General features: G+C 39.0%; 1 protein-coding gene across 2 annotated transcripts in view; it reads right to left on the bottom strand.

Moving 5' to 3' along the window:
- adipor2 (adiponectin receptor 2) overlaps nucleotides 1-6,294 on the bottom strand; it is a 29,477-nt gene extending 23,183 nt beyond the window's left edge. The window contains exon 1 of one of the 2 annotated variants that reach the window (XM_015958560.3): nucleotides 6,157-6,294. The gene's annotated coding sequence lies outside the window, so the exon portion shown is untranslated. The remainder of the gene's footprint in view (nucleotides 1-6,156) is intronic. The other variant, XM_015958567.3, reaches the window with a different exon arrangement.
- Between the last annotated feature and the right edge of the window lie 8,057 nt (nucleotides 6,295-14,351).

Genomic DNA, 14,351 nt, shown 5'->3' with positions numbered 1-14,351 from the left:
TTAACACAAGCAAATCTGTCCCTCATTTTCCTCCACCTTTTCATGTGATTGCCATTTCCAAACCCTAGTTTCCAGTTATTTCTATCCCCGAAAATGCTTGCTGCATATCCTTCCTTCAGTCACGGGTGAATATACGTTCATATTTAGACTTTTTCTGCAAGGCGTTCTACAACCTGTTCTGTGTCTCACTAAATATCTTTAGGGGTCAATGGTGGTGCTGTTGACTACTTCATAGGAAGAGCCATCCTGACCAATCACAAGCTTGCAGTCTATCACTTTTGATGGATAGGCCCAATCTCAATACTCCTACCACCACGCTTGCACCCTTCCATTGCGTGATCCCAGCCAGGGTTGCATGTACATTTGTTGTGAACTGTGGGGGAGACTGGAGTACCCGGAGGAAAACCACACATGTATGGGGAGAACATCTCCACGCAGAAAGGCTGCAGCTGAGGTTGCAGGTTCAAAACTCAGCTGTGGCCTTTCTGCATGGAGTAGCAGGTTCTCCCCATAGGTAAAAAATTGTACGTCGCTTTGGATAAAAGTGATAAAACATAAATTTATTTCAAATAATTGTGAGGTTGTTCATTTGAAAGCTGTTAATAAAGGTTTAAAAAAATAAAATAAAACAGCGATCAGCATCCCGGCATGTTTTGCGATCGATGACGCAATGCTCCCTGTCCTCATTCAGCAATTGTTTGCACACTTGCATATCACACGCTCAAAGCCTTGCTGCGCACTTCCTCCAAGTGCACTTCACAGAAGACCGTACGGCACAGTGTGAGTATTTGGATTGGGCCATATTTAAAAGTTGGGCGTGTCTTCGTCAGTCTCTGTGCATAATTATGTTGCGTGTCTCTGCACCGACACAGATGAAGTAAAAATTAGGCTCAACGCGAAGAAATAAAGAATCTAGAATTCCTATTTAAGGCCAGCTGTGATCTCATGTGTTTCATTGTCATTTTGATCTATTATAGATAATCTAAGTGAATCATTTTTATTAACCATCCCACTGTCTTCATGGGTGACCCCGCAAAGAAAGTTGACCATTGAGCAGAATTGATCCTTGAGGTCCACGTCGTGGCAGGGGTGAGGAGTGAGCACTACCTCAATGCCTTTACTTAAGTATGACCTAAGCATTTTTCTGACTTGTACCACAAGTTTCTTAACTCAAACTGACGCCCTAAACGGTCACAGAAAAGTCAAGCATAGCTGGTTACACAAGTCTAACAAAACCTGACTCTGAGGTAAACCTGACATCTATTCGGTGTTCGGTATTATATTTCAGGGTTTTTTTGCTCTTATTATTTGTATAAATTACACATTTTATTTAAATTAAATTGTTTTCTTTGGCTGCTGACAGTAAATTGATTTACTTATGCAGTAAATGAAGTTAACAGAACTGCACAGATATTTAGACCTTTGACCAAGACACTGTTCTGCTGTTATATCAATCCATAACTATAAACCCAAAAAACTTAAGGCAACACCTTGTGCACATTGCCCTTTGAACAACATGATGGCTTCCATCGGTCTTTCACCCTTAACATACACAATCAGTCATGGTGTATAGAGCTATCAAAACCACAGGGTCAGCTTGAGAAGTCAGTAACGAGACTGATGTGAGCAAGAGTTTTATTGTTTTTTGAAGACATTTTTTCTCTACCATTAGCTCAAGTGCTTCTCTTTGTCTTCTGGCTCTTGGAGAGTACAGACACTTTTTTCCCTCTCCCTCCCTCTTATCCCAAGGCTCTTTGTCCTGTCTTGTGTGCACGGTGCTTCTGCATTTTTTCTGGAAACTGGAAATTATTAAAAAAGGATCTGGTCAGCTGGTCACTCAACGCGACTGACAAATTTTTTTCAACGATGAGAACGGGAGAAGGGGCTCCCGGGTGCCCCTCTGGGACAGAGCCAGCTGGGTATATCATGGACTCATGGAAACAGTGGAATCTTTAGAGCTGATTGGAGAACGCACAAGGTTGGCTGGCACCATATTGTCTTTAGCCAATCACAATAACTCAAATGACATTTAACATGTGCGCCTGAACAAAATCTGAAAAATAAAACCTAAAAAAATTATTTGGGTAGGAAAAAAAGTTGAAGGGCTCTAAATTTGTCCCAAACAGTTGCAGCAAACTTAAATTAAGTTCTTATTTCCTGTACTCCAGTGGTTTTATATTCATTCGTGCACATTTACCAGCTTCTGCAATGAGATTACTTTGAGCATGATTCTTATTTTCTGAAATAAAACAGATCTAAACTCACTGAAAACATCATTCTGCTTTGCATATGAAACAGAAGCTCCTCTCCAACATGGCTTTGCTCTGTCCCTTTAAAGTTTTTTGTAGACTAAGCAGAACATTTGCTTTTACACACTCACATCACTGTGCTTTATGCTGTGTGTTCCTGGGCCTCCCTTTAAACTTGGGGTAGCTTTACAGTGACCTAAACCAGCTTTTAGTGGCCGCATAAATGCTTTGACTGTTCAGTCCGACTATGATGTTTCTCTGATGCCAACGCGTAAACTCAACCAACATCAACCAAACTGGGACATTACTTAAAATCCTTGCTTATCTCCGTCTCCACACAGGTACAACAGAAGTGTGGTGTTAGCCTTTACACACCGTAATGTTTTACATGGGTGTGGCTGGCTTCTTAGAACACAATGTTAGAATTTTAAAATCATCTCAGATAATTTGGCATTTTTCCTAAATTAAAATGAATCCACATCAAAAATGCATGAGTAAAGTAGGTGTCCCCTGGTGTCCTGATACAACAACGACATTCTGACCCAGCTGCCAGGAGTCTTTAGCCTAGTGAACTAGACCAAATTCTTGCTTTGCAAATACATTTATTTAGTCTGGCTTGCCAGGCTAAGGAGTCTTATGATTGAGAGCTAAACAAAGACAGACAGTGTGAAGATAACCACACACACACACTCTTGTTTTATGTGCACACAGTACAGCTGCTACCGAGAACAACCCCTGAACACACATAGTGGAAAAATGCAAAAACAAGTGATGAATGTAATGAATTAGCCGTTTGGGAGTGAACCTTACAGAGCAATCACTATAGCTTTACTTAGCAAATCGAAACACAAACGCATCTAAATTTGACTTTCCCAGATGAGTTGTAAGCAGACAACCCCAAAGACACAATGTTTGATTTACTAGGCAGAGAAAATTACAAAGTCTCTGCATGGTACCAGACCACTACCAACTGTGTGAGAACAGAGAGGACCACACCGAGGTGAACACACTGCTGGTGAAAACCAGATGAGGTGGCTTTAAGCACTAGGTGGTAATCCAAAAGTGGGTCAAATGAAAATTAGTGGTCTCACATGGTAAAAAGAGCAACATCAAGCTCTTAGAAAGTAATTTTCTTTGTGCGGAATGTCATACTGACTGGAAAAGCTATTTCATTGTATTTTGCTATTATTAAAAAAGAAATTTACAAACTAATTGTGGATCTTCCTCACAGCTCCCTACCTGGGAGAGAATTGTGTTTATTGTCTTCGATAATGAACTCAGGTTATGTCTCCATGTTAGATGCTACAACATTAAGTGGCTCATTATGTTTTATTAATAAAACAGTTGAGATATTACAGAAAGACACTAAATGCCTCAAATGCAGGATTCATTTTCGAACCATCAATTTCATTCTTTTATTTATGGTTTCCTAAAAAATATGAAACAACTATTTTTGCATCTTCTAAAGCAATGACCGAGTCTCCAATAAAAAAAATAACTAAATTAAACAAATACTTTCATATTGTTTGTAAATAAAAAGTCTATATTTTCCGTAGCAGATAAACATTTTCTATCATTAGATAAAAGCAAGTGAGGGGAAACAAAAATACATGAATATAAATGCCATTGGATATGTACATAAACACTTAAATACAAACTAAGTCTTATTTACAGTCTCAGATGTTTAGGAACGGGATGATTTCTCTTCCATCTGACAAACTAATTAACTTACCACATGCCTCTTGGTTTTATGCAAGTGATGTTTGTTTATACTTCTTTAGGCAATAACATTTCAAAGTAAAGTATTTTAAGCAAAGCTGTGTTTTGCTTCGTTTCTCAGCGTACACACACACACACACACACACAAAAGTACACACAAAAAAGCATAACAGAAATGGAAGGCAGCTACATCTGTTATGATCAATGGATTTAACAGACAGCGCTACTATTCTTAGGAGCCAAATTTAGCTGCTCGCCTGTCTGAAACACTGTCAAAGACAGACTTCATTATATACCACCATCACTGGGGAGCTGTACTTCCTGTATAAACCATGATAGGCTTCTTAAGAACAACGTTTTCCGGATGAGAGGTGGTGAAAGGATGAACTCAAGTGGCTGCATTCTTTGCATAAATATTGATCAATATCTTTATAGCAAACTTCCATGTCAGATAATCAGATTGGCGCTGGAACATTGCAAAGAAATAACGTGATAAACGTCAGTATGTTTTTTCTCAGAAGAAGACAATGTACACAGGTGCCAGGAATACAGCAAGGTGAAGAACACCTAGAAAAGTCCTAAAAAGAGCTCACAGAAAGATCATGATTACAAAAACATCTAAAATCATTTAAGAAAAGTATAGCACAGGTTTCAATTAAGTAAACTAGTGTAAGAAGATTGCTGAGAGTTTTTGGTACATTTAAAGTTTGAGTTCAAGACAAACTGGCTTGCAGCTTAGCTCCCCAACCCATTAAATATTTATATAATGACCTCATGCTTTGTGGCACACTGAACAACCAGAGAAGCACGAACAGACGGCAATCATACAAACAATATTCTTCTGGTGGGAAATATTGGGATGCTGTAAATAATAATCTACACTTTATATAAATATCAATAATGTATAAACACCATCTGTTTACTGCTATGCTACAGATATACAATTCTGAGAAGTTAATAGCTGATAAATGTTTAATTGCAGCAGGTGGGTTGTTTGTCAGTGTTGCCAGCTGGTGATGACTGTAGACAACCAACTGACTTGGTAAAACTCCCATCAAGTTGTGACAGCATTACTTGGCTAAACATGAATGTTGGGGGTGGGCTAAAGCACTAGCTGGGCAAATCCCATCATGAGCAAATTCTTAAGGTTGTCTTGGAAAATTTTGAGTAAAACCCCCCACTTATTTTTATATGAAAAGTTTAAAAGTAATAAAAAATTAACTTATATTTATCGTTTAGTTTAAAAAAAACAAAATCATAGGAAAACTGCTTATACAATGATACCACTTTAAACTATAAAGTAATGTAAATACATTTTAAGTGTTATCGCAAGTATGACTACAAAAAGAAATGTTCACAAAATAAGCGCCATAAATCATCAAATCACAATCACGATTGAAAGTAAATACTAAACAAATCACCCTGGCAAAACCAGACTAATACTGAAAAATAAAAATAAAAAACAGCAACTGTCTGATGTCAATCATCCAAGTACAAAAAAATATGTGACGACTTCAATATCAAGGCAATACCCATTAAAAATAAAAAAATAAATAAATAACATAGTTAAATGAAGCAAACATTGTATCGACTCAGACAAAAGTCAACACTGGCAAGAAAACAAGACAAAGAAATGCCTGAAACTCCAGTCAGACTGCCCATGAGAGAACTCGTGCACTTTTCACACAAAACATCTGAAAATCATATCCTTTAGTTTGTTTAAACTACTCTTTATAAACACGTATCTACTTATATTTGAAGCAACGTGCGATGTAAGAAGAAAAACACCTCACTACAGCCTTTCGACTGTCTACGCTGAGTTTGTTTACAAGGAGCTAGCTCGATGGCTAGTTCGCTAACAAGAGCTGCCACGTCCGTTAGAAGCCAAAAAAACTCTCCAGACAGCTAATGCTCACATTGACAGCTTTCCCTGTTCAGTTGTCTGGCTTTAAACGTGCCAAATAATGTCTTAGCGTAAGAAATAATGTCTCGAATTGAGAAAGGAAAGCTGTTCAGATTGAACTCCTCTGTTGTTTGGACAGCTAGAATTAGCTGCTAACTGGCAGGTTACATTCAGTGAGGTGCTAACGTTACGCTGAGAAAGTACATGGTGAAATTTAAAAGCTTAAAACAAGCCGATAGACAACAATAAAATTTAACAGTGAAAAACACGAACTGTATTATTCACCTGCTCCGGTTACCTGAGGAGGAATTGCCGCTCAGGGTGATAGAAAACAGTTGGAGTTAGAGTTTCTACTCAGCTCCCCTCCAGTCCGAAGCAGTACTGACCGCGCCGCGGCTGCTGGAGGACCAGGCTCGACTCACCAACGTCGATGGGAGGAGTTCAATTCTGACGCAAGTCGCATGAGCGCCAGTCATCCAATCAGATGAGTCAATGGAAAAAGCCGCCCAATCAGCGCCTGCTAGGAAAAGACGAAGTGCTTTTGTAGTTTTATCCAAACCAAAGGTTTAAAATACCAAGAAATTGAAGTATTGCGTAATAGCTCAGGTGGACCACACAAATCTTATAAATATGTGAAATTGAATGTAAAGTATGCTTTTATTTATTGAAATTAAACTATGTCGATTAATATATAATTAAAAAAGTAAACTTTAGCCAATAAACACAACTGCCATTTAGTTAAAAACATGTTCAAGCATAGGTCATTGTTTGAAACAAACGTGAATACTAGTAATCGATTTTATGACTGTTTTACAAGAATGGAGCAACATTTCCACATTTGGTATTTAGGTCAAAGTGGTGTGGTATTCGTTTGCTTGGCACGTCTGCCACGTGTCTATCTGTTAAGCGGAAGTTGTGAAAGAAGCACAAGTAAAATTAACACTATCTGCCCTCTCTGCTGCACATGCGAGTGTATCCATAAAGGTTTCATGCCAGAATACATATGAACTCACATCCAGATGAACTGCCATTATATGATTTGCTCTCATTGCACAATTGTGCAAATGTGAATGTTTTGTTATGATGCAAAGCTTTGGCATCAGTGTGTTGCTCAACTCAGTCCAGCTCAGGAAAGTTTCATGAGTCTGGCTGATCAGGTCTATGGACTCACCGTTGAGCAGGTTCCACAGCTTTTCTTAAAGAAATACTTAATTCTTCACTGTTTCTGGAAACCTTTTGATAGGAGCCAGTCTGAATTTTTGAAATGTTGCCTTCTTTGCTGATGGTATCATTTGTTTGTGTTGATTCTCAGTGGTGTCAATAGAAAACTTTGACCCAAGCTGTCTTGTGAGGAACAACTTCTACATTATTAGTAAGTTGTCATTCGAAATTACGCACAGTGCTCTACTTAAACTCAACATCTCCAGAAACTTTAATAAATCAACACAAGAACCACTAAAATACTTTTTCTGTCTTAAAATATCCCAGTTTAATCAATGTATTTATTTATTTTTCAAACATAAGTTTTAGAAACATGTATTTTTTTTTTCATGTTGGCTCATTAGTCAAGATAAGTGACGTGGAGCTGGATCTTCTCTCTGCCAAAGTCCATTTGTGACTGACAGCCTCAGGTCCGAGCCAAAGGCCACATATACTTGACCACATAACCAAGCTGTGATATAGATTTTTGTATTGATATTTAAATTTAACTTCATGCTTCAGTTCAGTCACACCAAAAGAGTATATAATACATTTATACCTGCTAAACTTCCTCTTTTTAAAGAAATCAGATCAAATCAAGAGACATTTGATCTGAAATTTGCAAAAATATGATTTAAAATTTTGAAGTGTGTGTGGTTTTTTTTTTTTTTTTGCTTTCAGCTGACGCAAATGTGCTTATTTCTCTTGACTGAAGCAATAACAGGACTGAGGAAAGGCCTTCAGCTAAGCCAACTTTCACTGAACTCACTGAGGTGGTGTAACCAGTTTCTTTGCATAACCTTGATTTCTTCTTGCATCACAGCAAATCCAGCATTAAATGTTTTTGTTTCTTTTTCTGTGTCTAAAAGTATTTGTTCTGATCACAAGATGGAGGATGTTTTTAAAAACGACCAAACAGAGATTTCTAAAATGTGTTTTATAATAGTAATGCAGACAGGAAATGTTCTAAATTTTTGCATCTTAATGGAAAACTCCTCTGTCCTTATTTCTGAATGACTCAGTTTCTTCGTTACGTTTTATTTCCTACTAAAAAACTGAATTAGTCGGATAATTTGTCATTAGTTTTCCTTGATAAACGTCAAACCTGAAGCAAAACTCGCCTAAGGAATCCTAATTTTTAAATCAAACTTTTGTCGTCACACTTTAAAAACGTTAATAATCATGACTAAAAACCTATAAATTGAATTCATTTTCAATAGATTGTTAATGCTATTTTTAAATAAAATCTTTTTATTACAATCAGAAAAAAATCCTATAAAGTTTACAGTGACTACATAAAGATGTGTTTTTCTTGGTATTTTTCCATCCCCTGTCAGGTTTTTAAGGCGTGAGAAAGACTGTGAAGCTATTATAATTTTTACATAGCATCAGGTTCTAACATGCTAACCACACCTGAGAACAGGTTTATGACAATAATTTATACTTTTTTATGAAGCAAGCCCAAAGTCGTGTTCACTTATCTACTGGACTTTAATATCCATGGAAAGTAAATTTACACAGAAGCTATTGTTATATGGCATATTTTATGATTGTTTACGCTGATGTTTGGATGTATACAATCATTTCAAGCTTTTCTGAGAATTTCCTATAAAAGAAGAAAAATGTGTTGATTTTATAGTAAAACCAGCCACATTATCAGATATTAACCCTCCCACTGTTCTTATGGGTGTGACCCCATGAGGAAAGTTGACCATTGAGCAGGATTGATGGTTTATCCCTTGGGTCCAAGTGGCAGGGGTGAGGAGTGAGCACCACCTCCCCCCTGCCACGTGGACCTCAAGGGATAAACCATCAATCCTGCTCAATGGTCAACTTTCCTTGTGGGGTCACCCATAAAGACAGTGGGAGGGTTAAAGGTGTGGTTGACTGAAAAAACATTTCTTTATGATTATTTCTGATCATAATCAGTCACTCAAAGTTTTTCATGCAGGTTGAACATGAAAATAGTCTCCTACACCTATCTCCTGCGGTAGCTTCTGGTAGAAAATAGATGGTGAATTGCAATGATTTGAAAATCCTCACAATGTGATGTCACACTGTGAATTTGCATGGACTCATCTTGAATCGCGCCTGCTAACAGGAAGGCTTTTAAAAACATTTTTGCAGTGAGGAGAGAGTGCCGAGTGTGTTGGTGATAGTGACTTTGCAACATGGCTGAACGTGTTCTGTTAGCCAATCAGAAGCGAGGTGTGTGCAATAATAATGAACAATCCTGCTGTTTTCAGCCGACCTCTGCTCCAGCAAACTTCTGCATCTCAGAACAGGAGCATCGTAGTTTTTTAATGACTCATAAGGCATTATACACTAGAGAACACTGTAAATGAATTGAATAAACAAGTAAACCACACTTTAACCATCAAACCATGAAATCAGCCTAAAATCTATCAAATAAAGATGTCTATTAAACCGTAATCTAGCTCACCTGCTTGCAGGTTGTGAGAGAGGATTCAGGAAATGTAACGCATCCCTCTGGAAGAAAATCTGTGTAATTTATTCTCCATAACTCTTAGGTTACAGTGGCGTGTCCAGATCTTTTAGAATGGGGTGGCCCAGGTGAGACTCTACTTTGTGCATATGTGGCACCAGTGGTTATGCTTTTTTGTTTTACCTCAAGCCTTTTGTGCACAATGAAAAGCCTATTTAAAGGAAATTCAGTGTGGTGACACCTGGGGTGGCCAATCAGATTCCAAGGGTGGCATGTGCTACCCCAGGCCACTCCCTGGACACGCCCCTGAATTTGAAGATATTTCTTTGAAGTCAAGATAAATGTGTTGCTCTTGTGTGTGAGACTCTTTTTGGCCTCAGAGTTGTTTTGATCCTTCATTGCTACACACCTGGTCCCAAGAGCATACCTTTAACTCAGCTGCAACATAAAGACAGCGGTGTAGGAGAAACGCTCTCATGTGTCTGTATTCAGTCCTCCTCTGTTTGCAGCTCAGTCAGAATAAAACATAACTGTATTTAGCCTGTTGAATCCATACATGACAGGAGAAAAGGGTCAATGGGCAGAATGGGTTGAGACCTGACAAAGGATGGGGTGAAAAAACACAGAATTGATGTAGAAATGGACCGTCCAGCTCACAGTGTATCTTTGAAATCTGCAGGAGCATCCCAGGAAGATTAGATATTCAGGTTACTCCGGTCTGCTCCCAAACCCGTAGAAAGCACACGGATAAGTGGCTGAGCATTATTTTGTGTTTGACCCGAGCTGTGTTTGTGTTGGGGGGACTACAAAGACAGAGCAGCCGACTCAGAAATGAGCTTTGAACATGTCATTTGTGTGTGTAAAACAAAAAACTGTTCTTCACTTGTGCTAATCCAGACCTGTGAACATCTCAACTACAACAGCTGTCAGTTAATCCACCAAAGACACGTGCAAGATGTCCCTGTGCAGCTCGATTCTATCAGTGTGCTGAAATGCGGTGAAAATGACTTTCCTTTGACGTGATAAATGGTCCATTATGGGATGCAAGATATTCTCAGCCTTTTGCAGACAAGCTGTTCTCTTGCTCCTACAAGGAGAGAGAAATGGTCTCATTGCTCAAAGTCCACTTCAGCTGAAATAAAGGAGATAAGCAGAAAAAGATGAATGCACTTTTCATAACAGTTCAGCCCAGAGAAGATCAATAACTGCCAATAAACTGGGTTTTTAGGACACCTAAAGGTCCTTCACCTGCCTCAAAGAGAGTGATGATGCAATTTGAACAGGTTTGGTGAGAAGCTGGGGTTCCTAGAGGACTTTTATTAGTCTGGAAACAGGTTAAATAAACTATCATTTTAATTCGGTCAGGTTTTCATTCTAAAAGCACAAAACATGTTAATTTATTTCAGTTATAATAGCCTTAACCCTCTCAGGCTCTAAATAAGTTTTGATAAAAGGACGAACAACTAAGTCCTTCAGGGGTACTTCTGAGTTAAAAAATGCTCATGAAATACGCACATGGAGTAACCAGGTAGGTAGGTTTTAACGTTGCACATCTGCAACGCTTGCCTCCAGAGGGTTAGATACCTTTTTTTCTTTTGAAGGAATTCAAACGGGCGACATCACAGCAACCAACACAGCAGCAGATGGCTGTCAGGTGAGGAGGATTAGATGGACCTCCAGATTACACTTTCACTAGTCTAATCCTCACAGATAAAAATTGGAGGCACATCAGGTGATCAACAGTAACTGAAGGCACAGTTAGCCACTTATCCAGTTCTAATAAGCAACATCAGCGGGTCTGTGGCAAAAAGCACCACCAGAACACAGACCGCCTTCTGTCAGGTGAGCAGGATTACATGGAGATACTCTAGTACTGCGGGTCGATCACGCTGCTCAGGTCAGTTGTCTAATCCAATTACCTGCACGCAGCTGCGAGTAATGGGATTGTTAGGTGCTGATCCGATTAACCTCGACTGTGCTCCACAATTAGACCTAAGCATTTAACGGGCTGTTGGAGAAATTAAACATTTAAATATATGTACAACTTATTGTCAAATAGAGAAAAAAACAGTATGTGTGTGTGATCTCTCGTGAATTCGGACAATTAGTGACATGGTTTGGGATTTCAAAAGAGGAGAACATGGACAAGCTGTCTGACCATCTGTTGGGATCAGCAGTCCCAACAAGCCGAGAGCAGAAATCAAACAGAGCACACACACACACACACACACACACACACACACACACGCACGCGCACACACACACACACACACACACACACACACACACACACACACACACACACACACACACACACACACACACACACACGAGAGATCAACAAAAGCCAGGAAATCCTGATGAAGGATCATCGGGAATGAACGAATTAATCAATTTTACATAAAAATACAAGAAAAGTATTTATTTTGTAGCTCTAAAATACTTTTATATAGCAAAAAAGATTCTGGTGAAGGTTCTCCGTCATATGAGCGTGACCCTAACCCCCATATTCAAGTCGGAGTTGACAAAGCTCCTCAGATGAGAAGCAGGACATCTTCAGGAAACCAAAGAAATCCAGCTGCTTTCATTTGAACCCACTTTGATCAAAAAAGATATTGAAATCTTCTCACTATACATTTCGTTATCAATGAACACAACAGATCCTCCACCATCTTTTTAAGAGTGTATTAATCCAGAATGAGTTCTTACTGTGTTTTTGCCTGGTTAAATAAAGGTTGAAAATCATCACTGAGAACATTATCTATGGAAGGAGAGACATCCGAAAACATTTTAGCAAACATTGTCTTTTTGTGGCTAACTCTCTGTAGTTGTAGTTATGTGTGTGGAATCCAGTTGTTGCATTTCAGAATAACGCCAACAGAAACAATGTGGAACAAGAACGTGGAAAAAAAACCTCAAACACTTCGGGCAAAGAAGATGTCACAGATTCCAAACACACGTTACATTTTAATCATAAAACAACTTGAAACATTCAGTATTTGGATGTTTTCTGACCACTGGGATATGTTAAAGGTGTTGAACACGTGTTTAATCAATACAGGAAGTAAGAAGGAAATGCCTTGCAAGTCGTGCTCAGGGGACAAAAAGTACAGAAGTGCCTGGATCAGCATGGACAAGTATGTTGCAGCAGAGAATGGCAGCAGACGGCAGAATTTGGAGTCTTATTTCCTGATATTTGGATATCTTACCTCAGATTGGATAAGAGCGATGCAAATCTACTCCTAACTCCATTAGCTCTATGACATGGATGTTTTCTCTCCACAAGTAACACAAACCTGGAGGAACTTCTGCCGTGTGGTTGAGTTGCTAATGCTAACAGTTAGGATCTGCTAGCAGAGACATTCAAAGCGCTTTCTAGGATGCTAAGTAGAGTGTTCAGGCATTTCTAATCCTAGTGTTTCACTGTCGAATGTTTATCAGAAGCTAAAGCAGGAGATAAGTGTAGGAGGCCATTTTCATGCTCAGCTTGTTGAAAACCTCAGAGTGACCGATTATAATCAGAAATAATCATTACTTCAGTGTTCAACACCTTTAATGTAACACGGATTAATAAAAAATATTCGTGCTGAGCCATCCTAGAGCTTCAGCCACTTTTTCCATCATAAAACCTCATTTCCTTTTCCATGGAATGACGTCCCATTCCTGTTAGGCAACAGAAGCATAATTTTCCAAAACAGCCGCCTAATAACAAAGATCTCTTTGTGGTTGTGGTGTTTGTGGGAAGCAAATCGAACATGTCGGCCTGCTCGCATTTAGATGTTTCCCAAAGAAGTGCAGAAGACGGGAAATGTTCAAAGACTACTTTATCAGGGGAATAAACAATAATATGTTTATATAAAACACAGAAAACACGACAATTATAAACAGTAATAAAATATATTTTGATCTAATCTTTAAAATATAGCAGTCCAGTTCTGTTTTCTCACATGTTCATCTTCTAAATGCACATTTCTGACTTTGTCCTCTTTGTGTTCATCATAACCTGCACCTGTCATTCAAAACAAACCAGAACGAGCGATAAATCATGGCACCTTAAACTTAAATCAGCCAGATGGACGTGGCAGGGCTCCGTCCTCACTTCACACTTTGTGCGACACGAGATGAAGAGGTCCACTCACTCCAAACACATCTTCATCAGGGCAGATGTGGCACATTATTCTCACTAACGGAGGGTTTGTTGATGAGGGTTGTGGAGCCGGACTGCCGAACACAAGCTGCTTATTTGGACGACCGCAAAGTCAAGACGGCAGTGAGCAGCAGGCCTCATTACCCTGCTAACAGACGTAGCTGTCGGGTCATGGGGACAGGAACGCAGGGTGTTGGTTTGGGCTGAGGGGTGTATTCCCAGGACTTCCTGAGAGTTGAATGTTATTTCCACTTTGCTTTGCCATCACATAAAATCACCCTTTTCTATGAAACAGCGCACAAATTGTGTCTTTTTCCCCAGGTAGTTATAAGTTGCTTAATTCCTGGTGCTGAGATGAGAAGACGCTCCGGAATCCCAGATCTTTGATAAAACACCAAACAATAAACAGAATCCGATTGCTGCAAACTTCAAACCGTGATGATTTAAAATGCCTCCTAAAACAGTTGTGCATTCATTTATTATTTAATTCTATATTCATTACATGTTTTCCCTCTCACTAATCAAAGTGTCCCCTTTTAAATCATCCAGCTCCCGCGTCTGGTCCATTCCTCCTTGTGTCCTTGTTTGCTCATAGCCGTTTACTTCCTCCTTTAGTCAGGACAGTGATCAGATAAATGGACGTCTTTTCATCCATCTGTTGTTCAGCTGTTTACATTTTAAAACAAA

Source organism: Nothobranchius furzeri, chromosome 1, assembly GCF_043380555.1.
Source record: "Nothobranchius furzeri strain GRZ-AD chromosome 1, NfurGRZ-RIMD1, whole genome shotgun sequence".
NCBI classification, from domain to species: domain Eukaryota; kingdom Metazoa; phylum Chordata; class Actinopteri; order Cyprinodontiformes; family Nothobranchiidae; genus Nothobranchius; species Nothobranchius furzeri.
This window is presented reverse-complemented; position numbering and strand designations above follow the sequence as displayed.